The following is a 26,653-nucleotide window of genomic DNA, read 5'->3' on the forward strand; positions in this document are numbered from 1 at the left end:
TGTTTTTTTGAAAATGTATTTTGGACATGCTTTGTCAGTTTTCATTCAAATTTAGTACATCGATCATACATGTTAGGATACATGTCCCCGACCGTCCGGGAGTTCCTGAGTCTGTCCGTCCGTCCGCCCGTTCGTGCGTCAGTCTGTCAATAGTAATATTTCAGAATCCTGTGGACCGATTCCGTTCATTCTTTGCATGTGCCTAGTACCTTATGTGGGACATATGCACATGCAGTGGTTTAGCGATTCGATTAAAAATGGCCGACTGGCAGCCATCTTGTTTTTTGAAAATGTTGTATTTTGGACATGCTTTGTCAGTTGTCATTCAAACTTGGTACATAGATTATACATGTTAGATTACATGTCCATGATGATTTATTTCACAATTGGATCAAAGATGGCCAAATAACGGCTGTTTTTATTTTTGGCCATATTACTACTGCACGGAACACGTGTTTTGATGTAAATAAACAATCTGTTGTATACGCCACTTGGAACTCAAGTTTCAAGGACACGTTCACGACAACCACCCCCGTTTTAATATGACAAGCACAAAGAGAACTTTCAAAAATTTAACGGGGACCGTGTCATTTTCAATGACTTGTTCCTCATTTATCTAATAAATGTGTAATTATTTAGAGTGACTCCCTCCCCCAATTTCATATCATGTGTGACCCCTAAATATTGCGTCCTTGACTTCAAAAGTGTCCCCTTATTTTCTGTTGGAATTGATTGCCGCATAATTTAAGAATTCTTGTATTCATATTTTAGTAAAAAGTTGTTAATATTTATATAATGCACATTACTGATCTGTTTTTCGACTCTTTAGTGACAATTCCCTCACTTTAATCGTTGTTTTAACATTCAATATCATTTTATCATCCGTCACTGGTGCGAAATTCACGTCGCCATTTTTCACTTAGGGGGCATGACGAAGGCATTATAGGATATTTCTATTTCGTAGTATGGCCGTTTTTGAGTGAGTGCCGCTGGATGATGATATTTCATAAGGTAAGTTGTGGCATTTAATTGTATTATTTGACAATATGGTTGATACTAGAAACCGTTTACACTCGTGTGTCAGCTATTGTGCTGTATACCGTATGCCAGTGATAATCGGGGACCGTGGTGTTAACTGCTCAGAGATCAAACGCCTGTGATAGACTTTAAAATAACTGTTGGATATAACACATCAGCTTTAGTCATTACCACACCGTAGAGTTGCCAATTTGTTGATTACCATCAATTTCGTATAGTAAATCAACCAGTAATCATCGAAAATTGTTCCTTGGAAAAGGAGATTGAAGCTATCCGGCAACCAAGTGGCAACATCAAGTCTAGTCGCCAATTTTGCATGCAATTTATTGGGATATTGTCAATTACAGTGTTTTGTGTTGGTAGCTTCCTTCGTCCAAACTATGTCCACACATCTTATAATTAAATATTTTCAATCACTCAGGAACCAGATCTTGATGATGCATTTATTAGCATAGTGTTTTTTATTTTGATGTATTTTGAAAATTGTAATTTATTCCATCATTTGGTTGCATCAAATTTAACAATTAATTTGTGAAGCAATGGAAGTTTTTGAGGTTACCCTGCTTATGTGTGTATGTCTGTCCCACCATTATTTCGAGAACCATTTTTTGCATTTCATTGAAATTTTGTACATAAATGTTTTGGGACAACACGACAAAAATAGTTTTGATTAAAGTTAATGCTCATTAATTACCTAATTTGCAAAGGTAATCTTCATATCTCAATAAAATCTGATTTTAATTAAACTTGTTGGAATTAATCACACTAACAAACCACAATCATAAATTGTGAATTTTAAATACTCTATATTTTTACTTCAAATGCCCCCACTACTCTCAGCACACAGGAGTTCTTCCTGAGTGTTTTTTTTGATTATTAACTAGTTATTAAATGAACAGTTCATACAATTATCTAAACTGTCTTGAAATTGCTCTGCTCATTCATATTCCATAATAATAGGTCCAGAAAACAGGTTGATTTTTACTCTCTTTGTAATTTGATGTGGTTAAGTAGGTACTCATATTAAGTGTCCAATTTTCAGGCGGTTTATGTTTTTGTAATGCTCTGTATGAATACATGTAGTAGTGAAATCATGTGAAAGTTATATCATCTATGGCGAAAGAAATAGAAGAAGAAAAGCGTGTTGTACAATTAAATGTTTGTTTTATTCATTCCAGTGTTTCCGCTACCGTTCACCAAATCGCCAAGTGGCGAAAAAAAAATCAGAATGGCTAATAAAAAGTTTCTCCAATTCGTCATTTGGCGATTGCTAAAATTACAACGAAACTGAGTGAACTTTTTCTATTTGCCTGCCTAGAAAGATTTCCACGTGAAAAAAATCGAAACAGTGAACACTTGTCTAATTATTGTAAAACAACTCTATTTTGTAAGGCTGATTCCAATTGGGTATCTTGTGACCTCATTCCGTTTGTTATCCAATAGCGTGCACTGTATTATATGAATGACGTCATCATAACATTCTTTTAAAATGGCTGCCAATATGCAAGGCTCCGCTCGTAGCAAACGAATTTATCAGGGTACGCTTGACAGTTTCGTAGAAGGACAAGTAAAACCACCTCCTTCAAAGTCTGAGGCCGATCACGAAGTTGAAATAAATGTCAAAACGGATGATAAACCGAAGAAAAATCAAGGTCCTGAAAGTACCAAGAAAATGGGAAGTCGTGTCAACCATGGAGCTAAAAAAGATAGCTCCATGCGTCAACCGAGGTGTGCGTGATGACTGGGTTAAATCATATCCATGGCTAGAACTTGATGTTTTGTAAAGAAACAAGTAAACGGAATATCTTCACTAATGGATGTGATAAACTGAAACTTGACAATGTGAAGAAACATGCATCGACAAGGAATCATAAACAAGCAATGCAAGATAAATTTCCATTCACGGGATATGAAGCATGCAATGAAAAATGCGTTTTCCGAAGCGGAGTCTGCTGTATTGGCAGGCCTACGCAGTGTGTACTGGTATGCCAAGAAAAATATCACCAATGTAAAATTGACATTCATGCATCTATTGCAGACTATTATGTAATACTTATGTTCACTTTTATTACTTGAACATGTTAATAAATGTCAGTTACATCACAAAGTTGTGTTTCATATAAACATTATATTTCATGCTTAAATTTTACTTCCCTCTGGGGTCCCACTTTTTTTTCATAGTTAACTCAATTTTATGTGTGTGTAAAAGCCTGGTTTTCATTTGTCAGCTTCTATGTGACAGAAACTGGCTATAGAAAATTATTTTTGGCTAATGTTTTGGAGGTTGCAATAGCCACTTGGCTATTATTCTCATACTTATAGGGGAAACACTGCATTCATTGATGTAATCCTGACTTTAAATGTAAAAAGGAATAATTTTACAACAGTGAGTTTTTATGGTATTCGGTGCATTGCATTTGCATGGCTTCACCTCATTGTCTGCCGTTTAGTGACGCAGTTTCACTTCGGCAGAAGTTGGAAAAACAGACTGTAGCCAGACTGAGAATCTTTTTTTTAAAATGATTTATTATTTAATTATAATTTTTTTATCCATTTCTACAAATGTTCATTCCAGCATCTCTAGTGGGAACACATTTTGTGTTCTCACCTGGTAATTCTGTTATAAAGACTAATATTGTGTATTTTCAGAAATGACTCCGTTTGAAGCTTTTTTTGCAAGACCAAATAGGGTAATCAGTATGTTTGACAGCCCGATGTTAAAGAATCTGATGAAGAAGTAAGTTGTATGAACAATTTGTATTTCGTTAGCTACATGTATATATATTAACTTTAGTTTAATTGGCACATTCTCAATGAAAATATATACGTGTAGATGTTTTGTTTGATTATTTTGACAGCAAGATCACCATTTGTTGTTTTAAAAATCTTACATCTGTGAATGATGTCTCTATGATCTGTCTGTGTAAGTGTTTTCTTTTCACATGATCAATCACTAGTGTGTCCATTGTAGGTATTTTTTAATATTTTTTTTTATATCTCAAGTGGAATCTACAAAATAAGTTTCCAACACTTGAAAGTACTAGTAAGCAAGCTTTTTCTAATTGATTAGATTTGGAAAATGCAATTCATGGAAAAGCCAGTTAAACAAGTTTTGAAGCAGCACAATGTTGCATCGAGATATAGCAAAGCATACTTCTACATTATATGAAATAAATGACAAGGTTATGATAAAGCTGCAAGCTAAAATAAAGCTGACAGGAAAAAATAAGGCTATGTTAGCTGAAGGGATAGTTATTGATTACAATGATGACACTAACATGTTTAAAGTGGGAATGCTAATAAAAAGAAGAAAATATGTTAGCGGTTCTCTCTATCTGACCTAACTAGCACCACTCATGCTAAAGATCATCAGGTAGTCTCAAAATAGATCAATTAATTCTTGTAAGCATAATGAGTTAATAGCGTACAGGCAATAAAACATTGAAGATTAAGTGTTATAATATTAAACATTTTAATATATTTCATAGCAGACACTGATAGGGTTCTACCTTTAAAACAACAATTTCGATTAGAAAAAAAAATTGTGGCCTGAAACAAGAAACAAGACATTACCGGTAATATAAATCAGCTTTTATTCAACTTGTATCATGTCAGTTATAATCTAAACTTTATTTTTCACTAAAGTACCAAATTACATATAAACATATATCGCATCAGTGTCTTCTAACAATGCGTTTTGCATGATAAAATTAAACCAATTGTTTTAAAATATAAAAAGTGGCAATAACTGTGATTTTGAACAATTTTTTTTAAAAATGAAAAAAATCTTAATGAAATATTGTTTTAGACAAATTGCATAGGCAAAAGTAACACTACCTACACAAGGCCAATATGAAATGTGATGTTAAAATAAGGGTCGAGTAGTCACCATTTCATCGATTTTGGCCATGTGATGAAAACTGTAGAAAATATTGACTTATGACACACACTATATCATCATCATCATCAATAAGAGGCTGTCAGAGGCAGACTTTGCCTCTCAAGATTACCACATATTTTGGTTGTCTTCTTGTACCATAGTCCTTGAAGTTTACTTGACAAAACTGAATTTCAATAGAAGATGCCCTCTGGGAATCGTGACACAACCCTACGACAGCAATCTTTTTTCATTTGCTGTAGAATATTGGTACATGTATATAGCGTATAGACTATGCTTTCAGTGTCCCCATTTTGACAGTGGCCGTTACAAATTGGCACCAATGACACAGGAGATGTGTTAGGCCAGACTTTTATTATCCCTTGTTTCGCGAACCCACCGAATGAACAGGAGCCGAAAATGAAATAAAAATAAAATTTTATTTCAGCGTAATTTCTCGCGCCCGCTGACTTGTGAGTGCAAAAAATTGCTAAAAGAATTATTTTATCAATGATCTCACTTACAATTCTTTGAGAATCACACAAATCTAATGGAAAAGAACTCGAGAAAAAACTCGAGAAACAAGAAATAAAAAAAAATCTGGCCTTATTAATAATAAAAATCAGTAAAAAAAAAGGTTGATAGTTACAGATATTGTCGCTTTAATATTTTTGTATGATTCTATAATATTTTGTTGTAGATTTGCATAATGATTAGTCAATTTTCGGCTTTTCCACTGATATCTCAAATATTAATCATCGCATTTCAATGAAACTTGTTAGATATATGTCATAGGACACTGCACAGACCTGATAGTTTTTAGTAATATCAGTAAATATTAATCACCTAATTTGCATAATTAGTTAATTTTCAGCTTTTCCACTGATATTTCAAATAATATTCATCGCAATCCAATGAAATGTAGAAACCTGGTTAGTTTTGTGTTAAAACCTGTTCAAATTAATTCCCTAATTAGCATAATAATTCATTATTTTATTACCTGATTTGCATAATTAGTTTTCAGCTTTTTCATCCATATCTCAAGTACAAGTAATTTTTAATGCGTTTCCAATACTCTCAGCACACAGTTCTTTCTAAGCTTTCTTGTATTCTAGACTTGACAGAACCATTTCATTGATAAGTGTGCTGTCTATGATTCACTATTTTATTGTGCTCAGCTGGCCAACATTATTTGCAAGTTATTTTGTATTAACTTGATCTTTGAATATAATTTAAAATTTTTTTTTAATATTAAGTAGAGAGGCAGTTGTTCATTGCTGCAGCGACCACTCCCCTCAAAATTACTGATTTTTTTTGTATTTTTACACACATTCATGTGCGAATAGGTTGTCACACTTTGACATCACTTGTGTACATTTTTGCCAACCAGCATGCAATTGTCTGATAACAAATGTCGCTCACTAATCTCACACATGCTGTGACAAACTTTGATCGTAAGTTGTCTTATTACCAGAAACACACAAATGTAAATTTAATAACAGCAGTCGTAATGCTATTATTACCTTGCCCATATCATCAAAGATGGAAAGGAAAGATATATTAAGGGAAAAATGTGTGTCGTTGTTGTCGTCGTCATTGTTAATAATTGTTAATGTGTGCACAATAACTTTACTAATTCTATTCCAACTTTATCAAACTCAGTCGCCTAATTCATCAATATAAAATCTTCCCTTAGTTGACCTTTGTAAAAATATCATGCGAAAATTGAGAAAATCTGATAACATGTTTTGACTGATGTTTCTACTTGACTGATCACTGGTGATACACATTCAAAGGTCACTGATCCCAGTGGCAATATGCATTGTTGTATGTGTACAATGAAGTAAGTCATTTATCTTGTAATAATATTATTGGTAATTAATGTACCGTACTTCCCCAAGTATAAGCCCATGTAAAATCGGGAAAATTAGGGGGTGGGCTTATACTCAAGGACCACCTCAGAAAAGATAATTGTTTGGGGGGTTTAAAATTGTAACCCTCTTCCCAACCTCGAAAAAATCATCAAAATTCACTACGTTCAATTACCCACCATAGACTCTGGTCAGTCAAAATGACTATTTTGAACTGTAGGCATTAATCAGCGATTCTTCCGGTGACGGAGAGATAGAATCCAGGTCAGGCAAAAAATCAAAATCCGGCGCCACTACGTAGTCACATGTTGATTTCATGGCGGCATCTTTTACAACTGTAATTCGTTTCCCTCATGCATGTCGTCTTTTTTTTTTAATGTATTTAGCAATATATCGATGTAGTGACAGCACCAAGGCTCGCTGCCTTTTTCTTTCCGGTCTCCTCGTCTTTCGAGCCGACCGTACAGTGGTTTATTCAGAATTTACCAGCATAGAACCCGCATCCGAGATACTTTGTCGTGGCTATGTGCGGGTTTCGGGGTTTTTGCGTGAAAGCGTGTTTTTTTTTTTTCACTGGAGTTCTGAGGCCTGAGATTTTCTTTCAGAGCCATCAAAATCGCTGACACTGGCCGCGTCACAACAAGATCGCGCGTCCAGTAAACAAATCGGTTAAAGTGATTTGCGTGTTTTGCATGAGTGGAAAGTCCTCACGCTCAGCTACCGGTACTTCATATACCGGGACGTCGAGTAAGAGGCCCGACGGCGGAGGTACCGATATTTTTCTTGGTCTCCCCCGCTGAGTGGAGGGCATCCTCACAGTCTGTTTTTTCAGGCGGTGTTTTTACCCGATTTTACCGGCTGCAGCGAGGCTGTGCCCCTGGAGGCTTTCCTTCTATGGGGCCCGTTGCGGGTCTCTTCGTGGACCCTTCCTCGCACGGCGCCGAGTTTGCCTCCGAATTGAGGGCTTTGGTCGAAGGTCTGTCGGGGCAATTGCGTCCCTAGCAGGCAGGGTAGATCAGACACAGTCGGAGCGAGCTGTCTCCACTGTGTCCCCTCGGTGGGCAAGCAAGAGGAGACACGAAAGCATGTTTACATTCAAACACGTCTCTTCCGGGGAACCACCGTTCCCAGGCACGGCTCTCCCAGTATTTTGGGGGGTGGCTGAGGCCCAGGCTAATTGCCCTGGTCCTTCTCGGGATCCTCGGGCACCGAATGCCAACGGGGTGCTGGCAGCCAAGTCTCCGATCTCAGGACAGGGCTTTCAGGGCAGGGCACACATTGACCCCCCCTACTTTCAGCCAGCTAGGGTTCGTCACGCGGTAACGGTACAACGGTAACGAGTTTTTCCTTGTGTCCGGTCCCCGCTGTGGGTTTTGACTCCTTTCTTACCGACCCACGCGCGTCCCCAGAGGGAACCGACCCTGTCATGAGACGCACAGTCGAACACGCTCCCTCTCACATATTTAAAGTGAAAGGAGATGCAGTTCGCTCGCGTCGGATACAGCTGGTACTCCGGGCGGTCCCTCAGAGTCTTCCATCTTTATGACTCGGTGAGCCACGCTTTTGGGGTGAGGCGGAGTATCATCGATCCCAGTGATACAATGTATATACCCCCACCCTTGATCATAAAGCAACCACCTAAGGTTGCTTCAACGCTTATGGGATCACAGGCGTCGGGATCCAAAGCAACCCCGTCGGCAAGTCTCTCCCTGTCCGCATGAGTGCGGAGTTGGGCGCAGAGCATGCAAACGGTGTTGATGGGTGGCGTTGGTCAGCCGTGGAGGATGTAATGCTTAAGGCCCCCGGGTAGGGATAACATTAGGCAACACTTCCCACTGGACCAAACGCTACCCGGTCGGTGTGGTTTCGGGATCAGACCCCATAGCGTGGGATGAGACCAAAACGCCCCCAACCGGATTCCAAGGCTCCTTTCCCAGACCCCGGTACCACGAATTTGGCAAACTGGGCAAAGGGGGATAGCCGCGTTCCATGGGTGTCCTTTCCAATTGAAGACGACCCATCTAGCCCTGAGGGCAGAGTTGCTTGAGCACATTATGCGTGGCCAGCACTCTGGAGACCTTGGAGGCAGAACGCACCAGCCTCCTAGACCAGGCGACATTTTTACTGGTGGGCCATCGCACATCTACATGCGACGCCCCCTAGTGTCGCCTGGCTCTCTTGGCCAGGGCCACTACCGTGCTACGAGACGCTGTGTTTTCGCCAACAAGCTGGGCCGGGGTACATCCCCCTCAGTGAGGCAGACTGGACATCCTCCACCCTCTTTGTTCAGGGAATGATGGGTACACTCTCGGAGCTTCGGAGTGCAATGAACCAGAGGGTTCAGATCGAATCCGCTAGCCAGTTGGTCCTGCCATGAGCAAACGGAGGGCACCCCAAGCACAGAAAACACAACGCCCTAGGGCGCCGTCCGCTAGCCGAAGTCAGCCAGGAAGCAAGCGCTTATACCCTTCCATGGGAGGGGAGGGTAGTGGTGCGCCCCCAGGGAGGTAAGAGCCAGGTGGTGGCTTCTCACCCTTCCTGGGCGGACGTCTACCCGGCAGCAGGGGAGGCATGTTTGACGCTCACCTCTGCAACCGGGGGGGGGGGGGGGGCAGGCACGTGTTCAGTGAATGGCCAGGTCACAACTTAGTGACTACTTCAGGCCTTAGGGAACTCACCTCATGGGGGAAGGGAGCACCCGCCCTCGCAACTGCCGAACACATGACCACATATCCCTGTCATACACAGATTACGCCGGTGTAGTCCAGTTTGGAGACGGCGGGTGACCGACTCCTGGACCTTCCCAGGTGGTGACATCCGTTTACGGGATACCGCTGAAATCTCCATTTCCCCCCGTCAGTGTCCCCCCTGTTGGGCACTGCCAGGGGACTCCAGCAAGGCGGAAGCAATCAGACAGGAAGTAGCAGTTTGCTGGGGAAAGACGCCATACACAGGGTACATCAGCCGGAACTAATGCCAGGCTTCTACCCAAATGTGTCCGTAGTACCAAATCTACAAGTAGCAGGCGTCCAGTTTTGGACCTAGGCAGACTGAATCAGTACGTGCTCCTCGATCGGTTCCACATGGAGACACCATTCAGGGTTCTTCTCTCCATCCACCGTTTTGACTGGCTAGCCCCGCTAGACTTAAGCGGGGCCTACCTGCATGTACCGATGCACCCAGCGAGTTGCCATCTCCTTCGAATCGCCCAGCTGGGCAAAGTATTCGAATTTCGGGTGCCCCCCGTTCGGGTTAGGCACAGCGCCCTACGTGTTCACCAGAGTGATGAAACAGGTAGTGCTGCTGCTTCACCAGATGTCGGTACACCCCAATCCGTACCCAGACTTCCGGTCACCAACAACCCGGGCAAGGGGTAATAGCCAAACACGTCAGGCTAACACGGGATTTACTTCACCAGTTGGGCTCGTTAAGTAAATCGACAAGTCCCACCTCGACCCAACACGCAGTTGGTGTCCCTGGGCATGGAGTTCTTACACAGAGGTAGCTTGGCTTAGCTATTTCTAGCGTATTGCTTAGCGCTAAGCAGCCTAGCTGAATGCCTAGTCAGCGTTCCCTCGGTGTCCCTCTGTGAACTAATACGGATCATCGAAATGATGACCTGGGTTCAAGGGTCGTTCCCCAGGCCACACTACGCAGCCGCCCGGTATAACGCTTGTTATAACGCCGAGCTCTCCTATGGGAACTAGATAGGCGGGTTTCGATCTCGGACCAAGTGAAGGAAGCCCTGTCCTGGTGGTCGTCACTGGCCAACTTCTGACAGGGGAGCCCCTTGGGCCCGCTCGCCGCAGGTATGACTCTGGTAACGAATACCTCCCCCCCGGGTTGGGGAGTGCATCTATTGGGCCAACAAGCCCAAGGATATGGCCCCACATTAGTTTCGGGACTACCATATCAACCGGCTCGAACTGAGAGCAGTGTACTTAGCACTACCACGCTTTCTACCCGTAGTTCGAGACCACAGAGTCCTGCTCCGCACAGGCAACGCAGCGGTGGTCTCCTTCAAGAAGGAGGGGGGGCACATTCCCCATCGTTGTCAGTCCTAGCGGAGCAAAATCCTCCTTTGGTGCCTGGAATACAATGTGGAGCTAACCGCACACCACCTTCCAGGGGTGAGGAACAGTCTGGCGACGCCCTTTCAGGGCGGCTCCGTCTCTAGAACACTGAGTGGCTGATACCCCAGTGGGTAGCCTCCAGGCTGTTTCGGCTGTGGGACGGTCCAAGGTTGGACCGTTTTGCTCCCGACGTACGTAACACTCCTGCTGACTCCAGGAGCCTGGGCCAGGGTAGCTTTTCTAGCCCCGTGGACTCACTTAGTTGTGTACGCCTTTCCTCCCTTCCCGCTAGTTCACCGGGCATCGGAGAAAACTTTGACAGGTGCACACCCGCATATTATCATGGGTTGCACCCAATTGGCCAAGCAAGGCCTAGTTTCCACTTCTGTTGGAAATGCTAGTCGAAGCGCCAGCAGTGCTTCCGGACTTACCGGACCTGTCGTCCCAACCAGACGGCGCACTACCAACGAGCCCAGCAGGTATCACTTACATGCATAGAGGCTCTCAGTAGACCCGCACATACGAAAGCCTTATCTGAGCGGGCTGCCAACGTCCTGGCCAGGGCAAACAGGGATTCCACCTATGCAGCCTACATTTCTAGGCTGCAAGCATACACTGATTGGTGTAGCGGAAGGGAGATTGATCCATACCATCCCTCTATTGGCCAGGTAGCAGGCTCCTTCGTCCACCTGTTTGATGAAGTGGGTTTGTTCTACGCAGCGAGCGTTGGCTACAGGTCTGTCTTGTCCCCCACCACCCAGAATGTACGGGAACAAGACTGGCCGATTGTCCTATTAATAGGAGACTATTTACTGCTTTCCAGACGCCAAGACCCCTTACAAGGGAGCCGCCCAACTGGGACTCGTCGGCTGTGTGGTCTGCTCTAAGCAGACCGCCCTTTGAGCCTCTCCAATCAGCACCACTCAAATTTTTGATGTGGAAAATAGTCTTCCTACTGGCCCTCGCCTCAGGTAGACGCTGGTCAGAGCTAAGCGCGCACTGTCCTACGCGGACGGTTGTGTCGTTTTTATGGACGATCAAGTTGTACTAAAGACACGAATCGGGTGTCTCGCCAAGAACCAAATCCCAGGACACGATCCTCAACCGATCGTCATCCCCCGACTGGCAAATATTGTCAATCCGGAGGATCAGGAGGAATTGCTTCTCTGCCCGGTCCGAGCGCTGAGTTGCTACGAGAACCGTACCAGGTTTTCTAGTCGGGGAACCAAACACATGTTTTTGTGTTACGGCCCTGGCAAACAGGATAAGCCGGCTTCCCCGACTTCCGTCTCCAGGTGGATTACTGCGACTGTACTGGAGGTCTATAATACACTATCCTTGCAGAGACACCAAGTACAAGAACATGAGGTCCGTGCGATTGCTAACTCACTAGCGCTAGCGTCAGGTGCCCCCCTCAAACACATTCTGAGGGCAGGCTTCTGGAGAACGCAGAACGTCTTCATCAACCACTACCTAAGCGACACCCAATCTATTGAGCAGGGTCTCTTCAGGTTAGGCCCCGTCGTAGCGGATCAGGCCTTGTTTGCTGACCCAGCCCGAACGACCGCAGGGGCCTCTGCGTATAGGCAATAAGGCGATTTTTGCGGGCAGATTGTCTGTTCCACTAGCACTTCCTGGAAGCTCCCAGGTTTCGCTTTGGTCGACCTACGCCCTCATGAGAACTGTTTCGGTCCTACTTCAAGCTTATCTCCCCCGAATTCGGCTGGGGTCTAGCTTTCTCGGGCACACCGAACCCTGTCACCACAGCAGCATTGGCTTCTTGCTTCGGGAACAGCACAGGCAAGGTAAGACACCACCCTTCTTGGGTCTTAACTTAGGTTTTTGGGTTTGTTTTCATCCCGGACTGGGGAAAAGTCTTTCATCTTTCTCCTTTTTTTTCTGTTTGCTCGGAAAACCCGCCACCTATCGGTGTCTGACTCTGTCTACAGTTCAAAATAGTCATTTTGACTGACCGGAGTCTATGGTGGGTAATTGAACGTACCCACCTATTCACATAGTTCATACCCACCATAGACTCCGGGTACCCCCCAACCTCCCCACTGTTTCCGTAGCGTTGGTTTAAGTCCTCGAGGCGGAGAGAAAGAAACCAGAGTGAAGGACGGCTACCTGTGGCGCTGCCAGGTGGCCTCGGTCACGTGGGTTCGTGACATAAGGGGTAAAAGAATCTTGAGGTCATGGGGCTTCCCCTGACCTGGATTCTATCTCTCCGTCACCGGCAGAATCGCTGATTAATGCCTACAGTTCAAAATAGTCATTTTGACTGACTGGAGTCTATGGTGGGTATGAACTATGTGAATAGGCGGGTTCGGAGAACCCTCGCCTAAATTACATTTTTCGTTCACAGCGCCGGTCTCGGAGAAATATTATGTCTTTTTGATTTCCACGACACTTTTTACATGAAGAAACAAATATGTTCATAAAAATACACACATTTTATTACAATACAGTTTACATACCGTCTGAATTTACGGTGCAAAAATGGGTAGGGTTTGTGGGAAAACTGTCGAAGGCAAGATCTTTATCATTGTCTTCATTGTGGAATGTTTTTGATCGCTCGCAAACTCTCGATACAAAGCAATTTCCGCCATGGTGTTTTTCATCATGATTTGACCTGAACAACTTCCTTTGACCTAACAGGTCATGTCTTTCGTTAACCAATCAAAATGCTGTGTCGTACAGACGAAGTTTTCCGATTATTGAAGAAGTAATTTTTTCAACGCAATGCGGAAGTGAATTACCGTGATGTTAAAATGCGATCTGATTTCGACAAAAAAAAACGGTGATTTTTTTCACTAAAGCTGTTGATTCGCAATTTTGGAAAAGTAAACTGAGGGTGGAGGAGGTATTCAAACGTTTTACGGTCGCCAACAAGTCATGTGGAAGAATAGTTTGCTCGTTCACATCCCATTCACGAAGGTCTCAATGGACACGATTATTCAGAAAAGTAAAACGATGACCATTTTTGGCGTTTTTAAAACCACCACTCAAAAGGAATATGGATTCAGTATTGCAACCTCTGGATTCATCGTGAATAAATAACAGAACAGAAAATGTGCGAACCATGTTCCGTATGTTCGCCGGCCATGCACTCTGAAATTAATTATTTTTCTTGTAAAAGCAGGAACCAAACTACCGTACCAATCATGATTATTATGCAATGAAATACACTTTTTACTTGCATATTTTAATAAATGTTGTCGACGCCCGGTAAAACCCCCCTGGGCCTATACTCCGGGATACCCTCAACTTGTTAAATGTCTAAAAACAGAGGGGTGGGCTTATACTCGGGGAGGGGCTTGTACTCGGGGAAGTACGGTATCTCCCAAAACCCATGGGAATACTAGACTGGGTTTTAAAACCAACTCATGGAGAGAGTTTTTGCACAGTCTGATACACATTTACAAACCTACCAATAAAATCTTAACAGAAAACAAGATGTCAGATAATCAATATAAGCACTCCTATGAACTGGGTGCTAAACTTTTGATCAAGATCTGAAGCTAATAGAAAATCTGTTTAGTCCAAAGTTATCAAAAAAAAATACCTAAAAAGCAAAACGTTACATCCACATTTTGAAAGGAAAATTGTACTCAAAATTAAAGTTCATTCAACAAAAAAATGTTTTGTTGAAATATATAAATTTTGAAAATCAAAATTCACAGGAACTTGTTTCAGCTATTAGAACTGTATGATGGAGCTTTTATGATACTAATTTAAAAACGTACTCCAAAAACAAAGATTGCAGTGTTTGAAGATGTAGATTCTCAGGAGGCAAAGCAGATCTTTTCAAACAATACAGTAGTCACACAATGAATATAATAAGGCTGTTCATATTTGTCTCAGTAAATCATTAATTTTTGACAGATACCTGTACAAAATACTTGGGCAAAAGTCAACTAAGATTTTCTGTTACCGTACTCGACCGCATTAGCGCCCATGCCCGGGCAAGCGCCCACTTTTGCGCAATTTTTGACTCCCATGTGCGAAGCACAAAATGGGAGTCTTTGCAGTTAGTGTGTCTGTATGTATGTGTGTGTGCGTGCGTGTGTGTGTGTGCGTGTGTGCGTGCGTGTGTGTGTGTGTGTGTGTGTGTGTGTGTATGTGTGTATGTGTGTATGTGTGTCCGACTGTTCCACTGCTATCTCAAGAACCATACATCGGTTTTTGATGAAACTTGGTGCATAGATGCTCTGGGCCAATGCGCAGATTTGATTAGGTTTTGGTAAAAATCCATGCTCGTTAATTACCTAATTTGCATGATAATTAGCTAATTTTTAGCTATTCTATGACTGTTCCACTGATATCTAAAGAACCACTCATTGGATTTTGATGAAACTTGGTACATAGATGCTCTGAACATATGCGCAGATTTGATTAGTTTTTAGTAAAAATCTGGGCATATTAATTACCTAATTTGCATGATAATTAGCTATTTTTTAGTGGTTCCATGACTGTTCCACTAATATCTTAACAACCACTCATTGGATTTTGATGAAACTTGGTACATAGATGCTCTGAACTAATGCTATGTTTTGATTAGGTTTTGGTAAAAATCCATGCTCGTTAATTACCTAATTTGCATGATAATTAGCTAATTTTTAGCTATTCTATGACTGTTCCACTGATATCTAAAGAACCACTCATTGGATTTTGATGAAACTTGGTACATAGATGCTCTGAACATATGCGCAGATTTGATTAGTTTTTGGTAAAAATCTGTGCATATTAATTACCTAATTTGCATGATAATTAGCTATTTTTTAGTGGTTCCATGACTGTTCCACTGATATCTTAACAACCACTCATTGGATTTTGATGAAACTTGGTACATAGATGCTCTGAACTAATGCTAGGTTTTGATTAGGTTTTGGTAAAAATCCATGCTCGTTAATTACCTAATTTGCATGATAATTAGCTAATTTTTAGCTGTTCTATGACTGTTCCACTGATATCTAAAGAACCACTCATTGGATGTTGATGAAACTTGGTACATAGATGCTCTGAACATATGTGCAGATTTGATTAGTTTTTGGTAAAAATCCGTGCATATTAATTACCTAATTTGCATGATAATTAGCTATTTTTTAGTGGTTCCATGACTGTTCCACTGATATCTAAACAACCACTCATTGGATTTTGATGAAACTTGGTACATAGATGCTCTGAACTAATGCTAGGTTTTGATTAGTTTTTGGTGATAATCCGTGGATACTAATTACCTAATTTGCATAATGATTAGTCAATTTTCGGTTTTTCCACTGATATCTCAAGTACTAATCACATTTCAATGAAACTTGTTACATAGATGTCATATGACACTGCACAGACCTGATAGTTTTTATGGTAATATCAGTACATATAATTACCTAATTTGCATAATTAATTAATTTTCAGCTTTTGATATAAGTAGTGAGCATTACATTTCAATGAAACTTGGTACTTACATACTCAAGGACTATGCAGAGATTGATTGTTTCGGATAAATATTTGTGCATATTAATCACCTAATTTGCATAATTAGTTAATTTTCAGCTTTTCCACGGGTATCTCAAGTACTAATCATCACATTTCAATGAAACTTGGTACATAGATCCTTTAGGACTATGCAGAGACCTGATTAGTTTCAGGGTAAATAATTGTGCATATTAATTACCTAATTTGCATAATTAATTTTCAGCTTTTCTACTGATATCTAAAGTACTAATCATCACATTTCAATGAATCTAGAATTATGCAGAGACCCAATTAGTTTTTGGTAAATATTTGTGCATATTAATCACCTAATTTGCATAATTAACCAATTTCCAACTTTCACACTGATATCTCAGGTACTAATCATCACATATTAATGAATGTTTATACATGGATGCTGTAGGACAATAGACAGACCTGCATAATTGTGGGTTAAAATCTGTACATATTAATTACCCAATTTGCATAATTAACCAATTTTAAGCTTTCACACTGATATCTAAAGTACTAATTTCCATTTTAATGAAACTTAGTACAAAGATGCTCTAGGACAATGTACAAACCTAATTAGTTTGGGGTCAAACTCTGTTCATATTATTTCCCTAATTAGCATAATAATTCATAATTTTTTGGTTCTAATCACATTTCAATTAAACTTGGTACATAGAGTTTTTGTTACATTGCGCAGACCTCATTAGTTTTACAATCAAATCTGTTCATGTTAATTTTCTGATTTGCATAATTAGTTTTCAGCTAAGTAATTTCAAATTATATTTAATGTGTCTCCAATACTCTCAGCACATGGGAGTTCTTTCTAAGCTTTCTTTGATTATATTTGGGGTCACATTCGGCAAAGCGCCCACCCCTTCAAAATGCAACTAATTTAAAACTTGGTTTTGCGTAACGAATCTTGGTAATCGTTTTTATATGATACAGCGTGGATATCGACCGCTGTGAACATGTTGTGAATGCGTAGAACACCGTAACCGTGTGTAAACCGTGCTTCGACAATGACCTGTTAATACAAGTAAAATGCGGTAAATATTTCATGCCATATTCAGTTTACCTCTCAAAAATGGTTAGTTACTAGTTTTTTGGAAAAACCATGTCGTTTATTCGCTGAAATAAATTCCAACAGATTGTACTTCGACATCGATAATTCACTTCCGCATTGCGTTACCGGAAAGTCTTCGGGAATTTCCGAAGAATTGCGTCAGTACAACACAGCATTCTGATTGGTTGATAACCAACTTGACCCATTAGGTCAAAGGACGCTGCTGCAGGTCAAATCTGTAAATGCATCATGGCGGAAAGTGATTTTCATCGAGAGTTTGCGTACGATCCAACACCTTGGTCAGCGGAGAATATGACAATTTTGACTTCAACTGTGTTCCAACAGACTGGAATGTTTTTAATTTCGTAAATTAAATCCCCCCGTAATCAGATTGCCCTGCATCAGTTCTAATTATCAATGCCTTTAAAGTTTCTTGAAATGAATTTAAATCATGTAAAAGTGATTGCTTCCAATCGCGTAGATATTCATTGCAAAATTCAATTTATGAATTTTTTCAACATATAGTCTTTGCTTTAAAAGGCGTAATTTTGCTAAACTACTATCTCCTTCTTTTGCTTTCTAGTTTCTCTTGCCAGTGTTCAAAGTCATGTTTAAAGAAAGTAAATAAAAGTGTTCTTACCAAATGTTTGCTGAGTTTGCTGTAGAAAGAACACCATGAAGAAACACTACCCATGTGCAATTGCACAACAAAACAATGCAAAGCAGTTGTAAGTATTTCAACATAAATTTCCATTGAAATCAATTTGAAATCTCTTAATATGAATAATTAAAGCCACAAGAAGTATCAGTTGGGCCCAAGCTTTCACGCATCTGTTTCATAATTAATGAGGTCACATGTTGCCATATTTTTACCATGCTAAATACTCAAAATCCATTATTCATAATGGCATGTCAGTCTATTAAGGTAGCGAGACTATTATTTGTGTTGAAAATTACGATTTTCACATTTATTTATTAATTGATGAAATGCACCATCAACTTTCATATGATAAAGTCAATATAACATAGAATGTCATGTAAGTTGGTTAAAATGTAGATTTTCTGAAGGGAAGCAAGGCAGCCTCAGTAGTGTTTTCCAAAATCAACAACACAGGTTTAATCTGTGTGCCTATAAGTTTCAAAGATAAACTCAAGACAAAGCAATGTTAGGATGTGTTATCAGTAGCTATCTGACACACAATGAGTGTTTCCAAACATTTGAGTGGTTTGTCTCCGCCCCTGTTTGTTTCACAGATTAGTCATTTGCATATGAATGTGTCAGACACAAGGTCACACAGCCACTGAAAAAAATCATTGATTTTGGTGTTTTCATATGCTGAATTTATCCAATTATAGCTATCCCATTCCTTTATTTTTTTGGTTTCCAATAGCCTTACACATTTGGATGTTTCTACACGTGGTAAAACAGACCTTGATGGGAAAACAAATTGATTGTGCCGATAAACAAGCTTGAAAATCTTGAATATGCTCTACTGTTAAAGATGCACATTTGATACAAGTACAGTATACATATTTAAAAAGGTTGAAATATTTGTAATTCAGAATATGGACAGAAGCATTCCATTGCATACTGAGTGAAAGCCGATTTCATTTTGAATTAATGCCTTTTAGGTAAAACACATGTTTCCACCTATTTGGAATTTTATTTTCTCCATAGGAATACATACAAACTGAAAACAAATATGGGAAAAAATGTCTTTGTTAAATCCTTCTACAAATTACATACAAATTGCAAAAACCACCTACTGAGGCACAAAGACTTCATAAAAAAAGTACACTGCAACATATTGTAAAAGGAAACCCTTAATTTTGTATGGTTATGGCAGTTACTGCATATCAATACCAGTTAGAATATGTGACAATTGTTATGAAATATGATTAGTAACATTATTCTGCCTGTTACTACAATGGGGCATGTATGCATGATTGATTGGAAAGTGTCTTGTGTGGAAATTACAAAAAACTTTGGAAAAATTGTATGTAGGGCAGCAAGATCTATTAAGGTCTAGAAGAGATCTTTTTTTCAATGCCTTCTTCCCAATATGTGTATAAATATATTTAAAAAGGCTATTCTTTTGTTTCAGGGTTCAGAACAACTCCTCAACTGGAGAAAAAAAAAACATTTTGCTGAAGAGAATGAGGAAAGGGTATTTAATTTTGTATAATATGTGTAATTTATCCAATGCTAGATTATTAACTAATATATCCAAGCATCAATGTATCATTTTGCAGGCTGATTGAAAACTTGTCAATGAACATTTCATATCACGTCTCCCAGTGTAAAATTGTTTTTGTCATTGCATACTCTTGTAAATGTTCACATTTGGGGTGAATTGTATTTAATATTTCATTTGCAATTTGTGCTACTGTTTGTTACATGATATATTTATGATACATGTACTACCAGTATTTTATTTTTCAATATTTGTGAGGTGTGTATATGGTTTGTTTGTGCAACCCAGTATACCGGTACTACACGGAAGGTTATAATAGTTTCACTATGTTATTTTTCATTAAAACATGTATGTATATATAATAGATGTTACTGCCTTATTTACAGTTTTACCACTAAATAGTATTTCTAGTAGCAAGAAAGATGGGTATATCATTAAAAACAGCTGATGAGCTTTGCCAGCAAACAGAGATGCTAAAAAGATAAGGTAACTAAATACAAATCTGTTTGAATTTGATTGTATCTTATAAGAACACTTGAGAGAATACATTAACAAAATTATCTGTTTTGTCAGCAGGTGGGAAAAGCCAGACTTCAACAGTTTGAACATACATTACCACAATCCATGAAAAAATAATTATTTTTGGAAGTGATAGAATTATTAGAAGAAAAACAAAAATTATCTTTTGAGTTGTCAAATTATCAGAGGTATATTTTGAGTAGTCGAGTTATAGGAGTATAATTCTAGTAACTAAACTGTAGGATTGGAAATGAAAAAAATTTACTGCTTCAAGAAAAGAATGCAACAGATGTTAGCGCTACATTTACCATCCACAGAGTTTGTCAAGTTTTGTAAACAATGTATTAGTTCATTCATGCCACTGTAACAACCATGTGCTGAAAAAAAAAGTTGTGATTTGCAATAAAAATAATAACACATACACTCGCTCAATCTTTTTCTGATACTAATTTTTTGGTACCACTCATCTCATTTTGTAAGAGTTGGGTAGCTCTGAGAATGACTGCAAAAGTGTCGCTTAATAGTTTTAATTTAATAATTTGCATTCATGTCACCATTAGTTGTTCATGAATATAACAAATTAATATGACTTCAAAAGTGTCCCCATGTCTTCAAAAGTGTCCCTTAATAGTTTTAATTTAATAATTTGCATTTATGTCACCATTGGTTGTTTGTGAATATAACAAAATAATATGACTTCAAAAGTGTTCCCATGTTTTCATAAGTGTCCCTCAATAGTTTTAGTTCAATAATTTGCATTTATGTCACCATTAGTTGTTGGTGAATATAACAAATTAATATTATTTCAGAGTGTCTCCATGTCTTCAACTAAAATGATTGAGGGACATTTTTGAATAATTTGGAGTTGTCCTAGTTCCAAATTATTCGATGAGCCATTGGATTTTGCACTCACTAGAAATAAATATTTGAACTGATTTTCAAGTAACACTTTCAAATTAGCCAGTCACTAAGTCTTAACCATCTCTATGCGAAACTTTTTTTTGTCTGTTTAAAATTCATTGTGCGACCTGTATATATTATTTAATTATAATCTAACGTTTATTTACCAATATATATCTACTCGGTGTTTAGTGTCTGCTAGCATTGTTGTCATTTCACTATGCTGGCTTACTACAGCGTCACATGGTACACACCGAGCATAACCCCCTATCTTACTGCATTTCCGCTCTGGGACACTTTTGAAGTCAAGGACACTTTTGAAGTCTTAACAGACGTCCCTATAGTGCTGAGTTGTGTTATGATTGAGTTATGTTGTGTTGCCTAAACTGCATGCACGCTGAAATTGAATATTCATATGTCATTGAACTTGGCCCAAGTCAACGGTCCGTACCTTGAAATCCAGGGTTCTTTGCAAAAATTGCAAAAACGAGTGAGGCATTCAAATTCGGCAACAAAAGCCGAAATCGACAAGGACGAAATCGACGACGAAACGACTTCCATTGCGTGTTGCCAGTACGTTAGCACATGGTGACGTCACCATGGTATTTTCGTTACGCAAATGTCATGAATATTTAATTAGCTCAGCGACCGTGCAATAGGCTGTGTGGCAAGGGGTAACTAAAAAGCACTTTTTGGCGTTAAATTTATTTTCTGTGACCATACAACGACTATGATTCATACTAGTATATATTTCAAGTGTAATATAAGCCATAAAATAGTAGGCATTTCACAGTCACTTTAAATTTCGCAGAATCGTGTATATAAATAGATCTCTTTCACTTTCATGTTAAATGGACGGGGATTGTGGTTGAAACCCACCATACCTTAACAATTACAATGGTTCACAGTCCATTCTATGAGAGGAGTGCATTTGTGGGTTTTCCAGTTATGTTCCGTCACTGATTCGAAGAAATTGTGACGCGTTCTTAGCGCCGCCCGTACTAGGCTTTCAGATGAAAATTGCTGTCACTAGACAAAATTATACGTATATAGACAGACAAAACTTGAGTAATCCTCACTTTAACCATGAATTGAGACGACCGGTACATGGTTGTACCTCTGATGCATGCTGCAAACTAACGTATCTCGTATTTAATGGCTGAACTTAGTGGAAATGGACATATAATGTCCATGGAAAACAAAAGAAATCGTCACTATTTTACTACAACAGTAGTATTTTTAGGTATCCAAACTTTGATAATTCTGTTTATTTACCCAATAGTCATTGGCATCGTAGTAGTCTCTTTCCAAAACGATATTATGAAACTGGAGATATCTATCGATAATTTGAAAACTCACAAAGATTTGCAGCATGCATCAGACACAGAACCAGAGACAGAGCAGCGATGCACATGCTCGGAAACAGTAAGCGAAAATGATGTCACCACCCAGGTTGGGAGCAGTACTCTTCGTTGCTGCACAACAGATGAAGACAGTGTCAGGATGGTAATAATCGAAATATTTCATTATTTATTTCATTATTCATTTTCCTATTTTATATAATCATCACAAACATTGACGAACCACGATTCGTCAATGAGGAAATGCATACATTTGAAGCGCGAAATAGTCTATATTTAAACTTCTCGAAGTTGTAGTTGCACGCGGAATATAATATTTAAAATTGCCATTCTCCACAGACTAACTTATGCAGCTCTTGTTTGGTGTGGAAAATATATGTACTACAGAACGGTAATTCTTAGAAAGAACACTTTCTCTATCGATTTAAATTACTACAGACTCACAGATTCGTAGAATTAGCAACACTCAAACAATGTGAAAAGGTCACCTCTCACGTGACGTGATTCCTATACTTAGTATACAGCAGCATACATAATGCGGAACAAATTAGAATGAAGTATATCAGCCACAGTTCAACACACCAGCCCAATTCTAGAGCGATTTCAAAGTAAAGGCTGAATAATGTTAAAAAATTCATTGTTTTAAAAAGTATTATCGAGTAGAATATGAGCATGCCCAAATCAGACATGGAGTGTTATATTGGAGCGTATTCTTGTCGAAAAAAATAACAAAATGTAGACATTTTATGTAAATTACTAAACCTAAACTACACTTAATATAACTAATTTTAGCGAATTATATATTTTCCGGACCGTGTGCATTCCACGTCTTTGTACATTCAAGGAAAATCATATCGCATTACTACAGCAAAATCCGAAGCTGAAAAAGATTTGTCCCATGTTTTCTATGTAGTCTTTAACATTTGTGACATACTAGTAATCACTTGATCACACAATTGTCTACAATCACGATGCGATGACTACAATGTGATGAACCGCCCCATGCGTTTTTTGAATATCATTGCCTACATGTATATACATCTGCGTTCAAAAGATTCTTTAAATATGTTTTGCTGAATAACATGCTAAACTTGTTTATTTCAGTTAATTTTACGTATTATTGATGAAGATCGTCGCCAACGCAACAGAAAAAGACGACCAGGTATTAAACTAAGTGTATTCACTCTTGTAATGATGTGTGCATGTCGTATTTCATGATTACGAATGTACATTGTACACATAGGAAATAAATAACAGGGAATGTGTTATTGTCTCTAGATAGGACAACTCTCACAGTCGGTGCAATTGAACGACTGGTTTCTAACATTATCAAGCAAAATAAAACAGAGCATGCGGTGGATACAGGTAGCAATTCCAACACTATGCCGTCAACGAGTATTATTACTATAGCCGTGCACTTGACCGGACGACCGTCACTGAATGGATTTACTGATAGTAAGGATGGTTATATTGTTCATAATGCGGACACTAAGCTTGATATGATATGTTGTTAATTATTTCACGGACCGACGTTGCAACATGGACCAAAAGTGCAACCAAAAACCAATTTCCAATTTCCATTAAGTGGGAAAGTAGGATTTTGAGGTTACTTCACCTCGTCGAACCTCGTTACAATAATCCCTGATGACGGAAAACATATGCGATATAAAAAAAATGTGATGACAGTGTCACTAACTGAATCTGATCAGATTCTCATTCAATCCATAATCAAACAATATACGGTCCTTGTATCTCATGTTGTATAACTCGCTACAACATGGAGGATGACGTCATAGAAAGACGAAAAAAGAGTCCTAACGACGACGACAACAGCAACGACGACGACAAAAACAACAACAACAACAACAACAACAACAACAACAACAACAACAACAACAAACAACAACGGCGATATTCCTTGTGCGTAAGTTAAGCATCCCTACAATAGCTCAGAAAATATTGTAAGTCTTGTGAGTCACGTTTCTGCACATGACACGATTAGTGCAAAGTTGCACAAATCGTCAACTAATTTCACACGTGTAGTTAATACCCGATGGTTACATAAAATATGCGGTGCTATATGCATTCTATAATTTTATAGCATTCATAATTGTTATAAATTAATAATTGTGTTTGTCTTTATTATATATCCAGAAAAAGGTGTAATCATTTTATTTTAGTGGTTCGCTTTTGCTGCTAGAATTACCGCAGTTGTTTTCCAATGGATCCTCGCTGAAGGATTTGTACTGTGCTCATTCCGATTTCGGCCTCCCAGAGAATTCTGTATCATTATTTTTGGAGACCACCTCCGCGTGTCGGGTATCGTAATTCGCGCGCCTGCTGCCTTCCTTGGATGTGGTAGCCGTTTCTCGGCTCCCTCTCCGGAATCGACTCTGATTCCCGTTACCCGTTTCCACCACGGTAGGCGCAGAACGTGCCCTCGTTGCCAGGGTATACGTAGACATTCGAAAGATTCGTCGCCGGCGCAGAGGTCGTGCGACCCGCCAAGTTATCAAGAGTTTGTCAGGAGAACCGGGCCCACCACCCGCGATGCGGCGGAACACCGAATCGGTGTTGTTCTAATAAAAGCACGAGGTCAGCATCACGTAATAGCTCTAGAATTACCACAGTTTTCCAAGTAAGGAGTAACAATCAAATGAATAATAGCTTATTTAATGAGCCATTCGCAGTTTCACCGTACACCTAGGCTTGTTCTTGGACATGTATGGCTTAAGCCTTCGAAACCGAAAGTATTCTGGTTTCTTTATTCAAGGATGATATCATTATATTAGCTGTGTAATCTGCCGTAACATGTCTTAGTCCTATACGACACCTCTCAAAGTAATAACATTTAAACTTTTTCCTATACTCATTACAGTTTATTTTCATAGAATTAATGTGTAAATATTTACGAGAAAACATGCCCGGTAAAACCACATGGTATCGGTCTAGGCAGACGAACCATTTCAATAAAAATATTACATTTATACTTTGAATTGATTATTTTGAATAGTTGCAATTTCCAATCTTTCAGGGAACGTATCATGATAACATGCTTTTAAAACATTTTCATAAGTAAGTAAACATGCCTAACCTTCTCAAAATAGGTATAACATACCACCTATTCTTTTCAAAATAGGTATAGAGACATAATATATAATACCAACCTCACTCGCATTTGCAGGTAAACAACTTCACAGGCAGAAAGGTTACAAAAAGGTTGGTCCATGGGAATATAATAACGGCCAATCATTTGCAAGATACGTTCAAGTAGATGATCATCACATCATAGTTCCCAAGACTGGCATTTACTATGTGTACAGTCAGGTGTGTTTTACTTATGACTCCAGTGAATAGTTCAGTCAGTTATAACACATTTACGTCAGGTCGTCTGTATTCACGTGGTTACAGAAGAGTAATACTTGCACATCCAATCTGAGTCAACATACTATACAAAATTGGGAATAGACAATGAATGTTCTATATTAGAAATACACATGTTTTAAGAATGCAACATCAGATTACATACATAATCATATTCAAATCGGTATTCGTTATTGGACATGAGCACACATGTTTATTCTAATATTTCTGTGCAAATGTAGGCATATTTTCTTGATGATAGCACTGAAGAGGAGCGACAGGAAACGGATATCCAAGAATACTTACATTACACTGTTCGAGGTAAGTACGCACTTTATCTATGTCGTTACATCAATCACTAGTTATGTCTGCGTTACATCCAGAATGTATATTATAGTTACTTGAAACTAGCATCTGTCTAAGGTTTGTGTATTTCGCCCACAGAGAATGAATCTTACCAACCAGACCCCATCAACTTAATGAAGAGTGGACGTACACAACGAAATTCGGATTTTTACTACAGTAGTTTTCATTCTGGTTTGTTTCGACTGACTGAAAACGATAAAATATATATGAAGGTTTACCTACCACGTGATTCGGTGAGGTTGGATAACCAGCAGCAATCGACATTTATGGGAATGTTTCTTTTAAGCGGAGATGACTGAATAAATGTATATATGATGATGAGTGAGGTACTCCATGTACCTTACGATACAGTACTGTAGAGTGAACTTTACTCATGTAGTCGTGTCTTAATTTCTCTGTCCACGTATGTATATATATATATATATATATATATATATATATATATATATATATATATATATATATATATATATATATATATATATATATATATAAGTAAATTATGCATAAATTATGGGACATACGAATCATAATAATGCAGCG

The 26,653-nt window shown here is 39.1% G+C and overlaps 2 long non-coding RNA genes and 1 pseudogene across 3 annotated transcripts in view; all 3 read left to right on the forward strand.

The window, feature by feature from the left end:
- The first annotated feature begins 924 nt into the window (after positions 1 to 924).
- On the forward strand, positions 925 to 18,086 carry LOC146750889 (uncharacterized). The gene is made up of 3 exons (XR_014928804.1): positions 925 to 1,011; positions 3,688 to 3,775; positions 17,990 to 18,086. It is a non-coding gene; the product is annotated as an uncharacterized LOC146750889 (long non-coding RNA).
- Positions 18,087 to 19,986: 1,900 nt separating this feature from the next.
- On the forward strand, positions 19,987 to 20,552 carry LOC144351990 (uncharacterized). The gene is made up of 2 exons (XR_013420516.2): positions 19,987 to 20,087; positions 20,175 to 20,552. It is a non-coding gene; the product is annotated as an uncharacterized LOC144351990 (long non-coding RNA).
- Positions 20,553 to 21,993: 1,441 nt separating this feature from the next.
- LOC100375478 (uncharacterized) overlaps positions 21,994 to 26,653 on the forward strand; it is a 60,351-nt pseudogene continuing 55,691 nt past the window's right edge. Inside the window, exons 1-6 of the transcript XR_014929093.1 lie at positions 21,994 to 22,526; positions 23,486 to 23,543; positions 23,660 to 23,836; positions 25,566 to 25,708; positions 25,987 to 26,065; positions 26,189 to 26,436. The product of XR_014929093.1 is annotated as an uncharacterized LOC100375478 (transcript). The remainder of the gene's footprint in view (positions 22,527 to 23,485; positions 23,544 to 23,659; positions 23,837 to 25,565; positions 25,709 to 25,986; positions 26,066 to 26,188; positions 26,437 to 26,653) is intronic.

This window comes from Saccoglossus kowalevskii, chromosome 1 (genome assembly GCF_978046115.1).
Source record: "Saccoglossus kowalevskii chromosome 1, keSacKowa6.1, whole genome shotgun sequence".
Taxonomy (NCBI): Eukaryota; Metazoa; Hemichordata; class Enteropneusta; family Harrimaniidae; genus Saccoglossus; species Saccoglossus kowalevskii.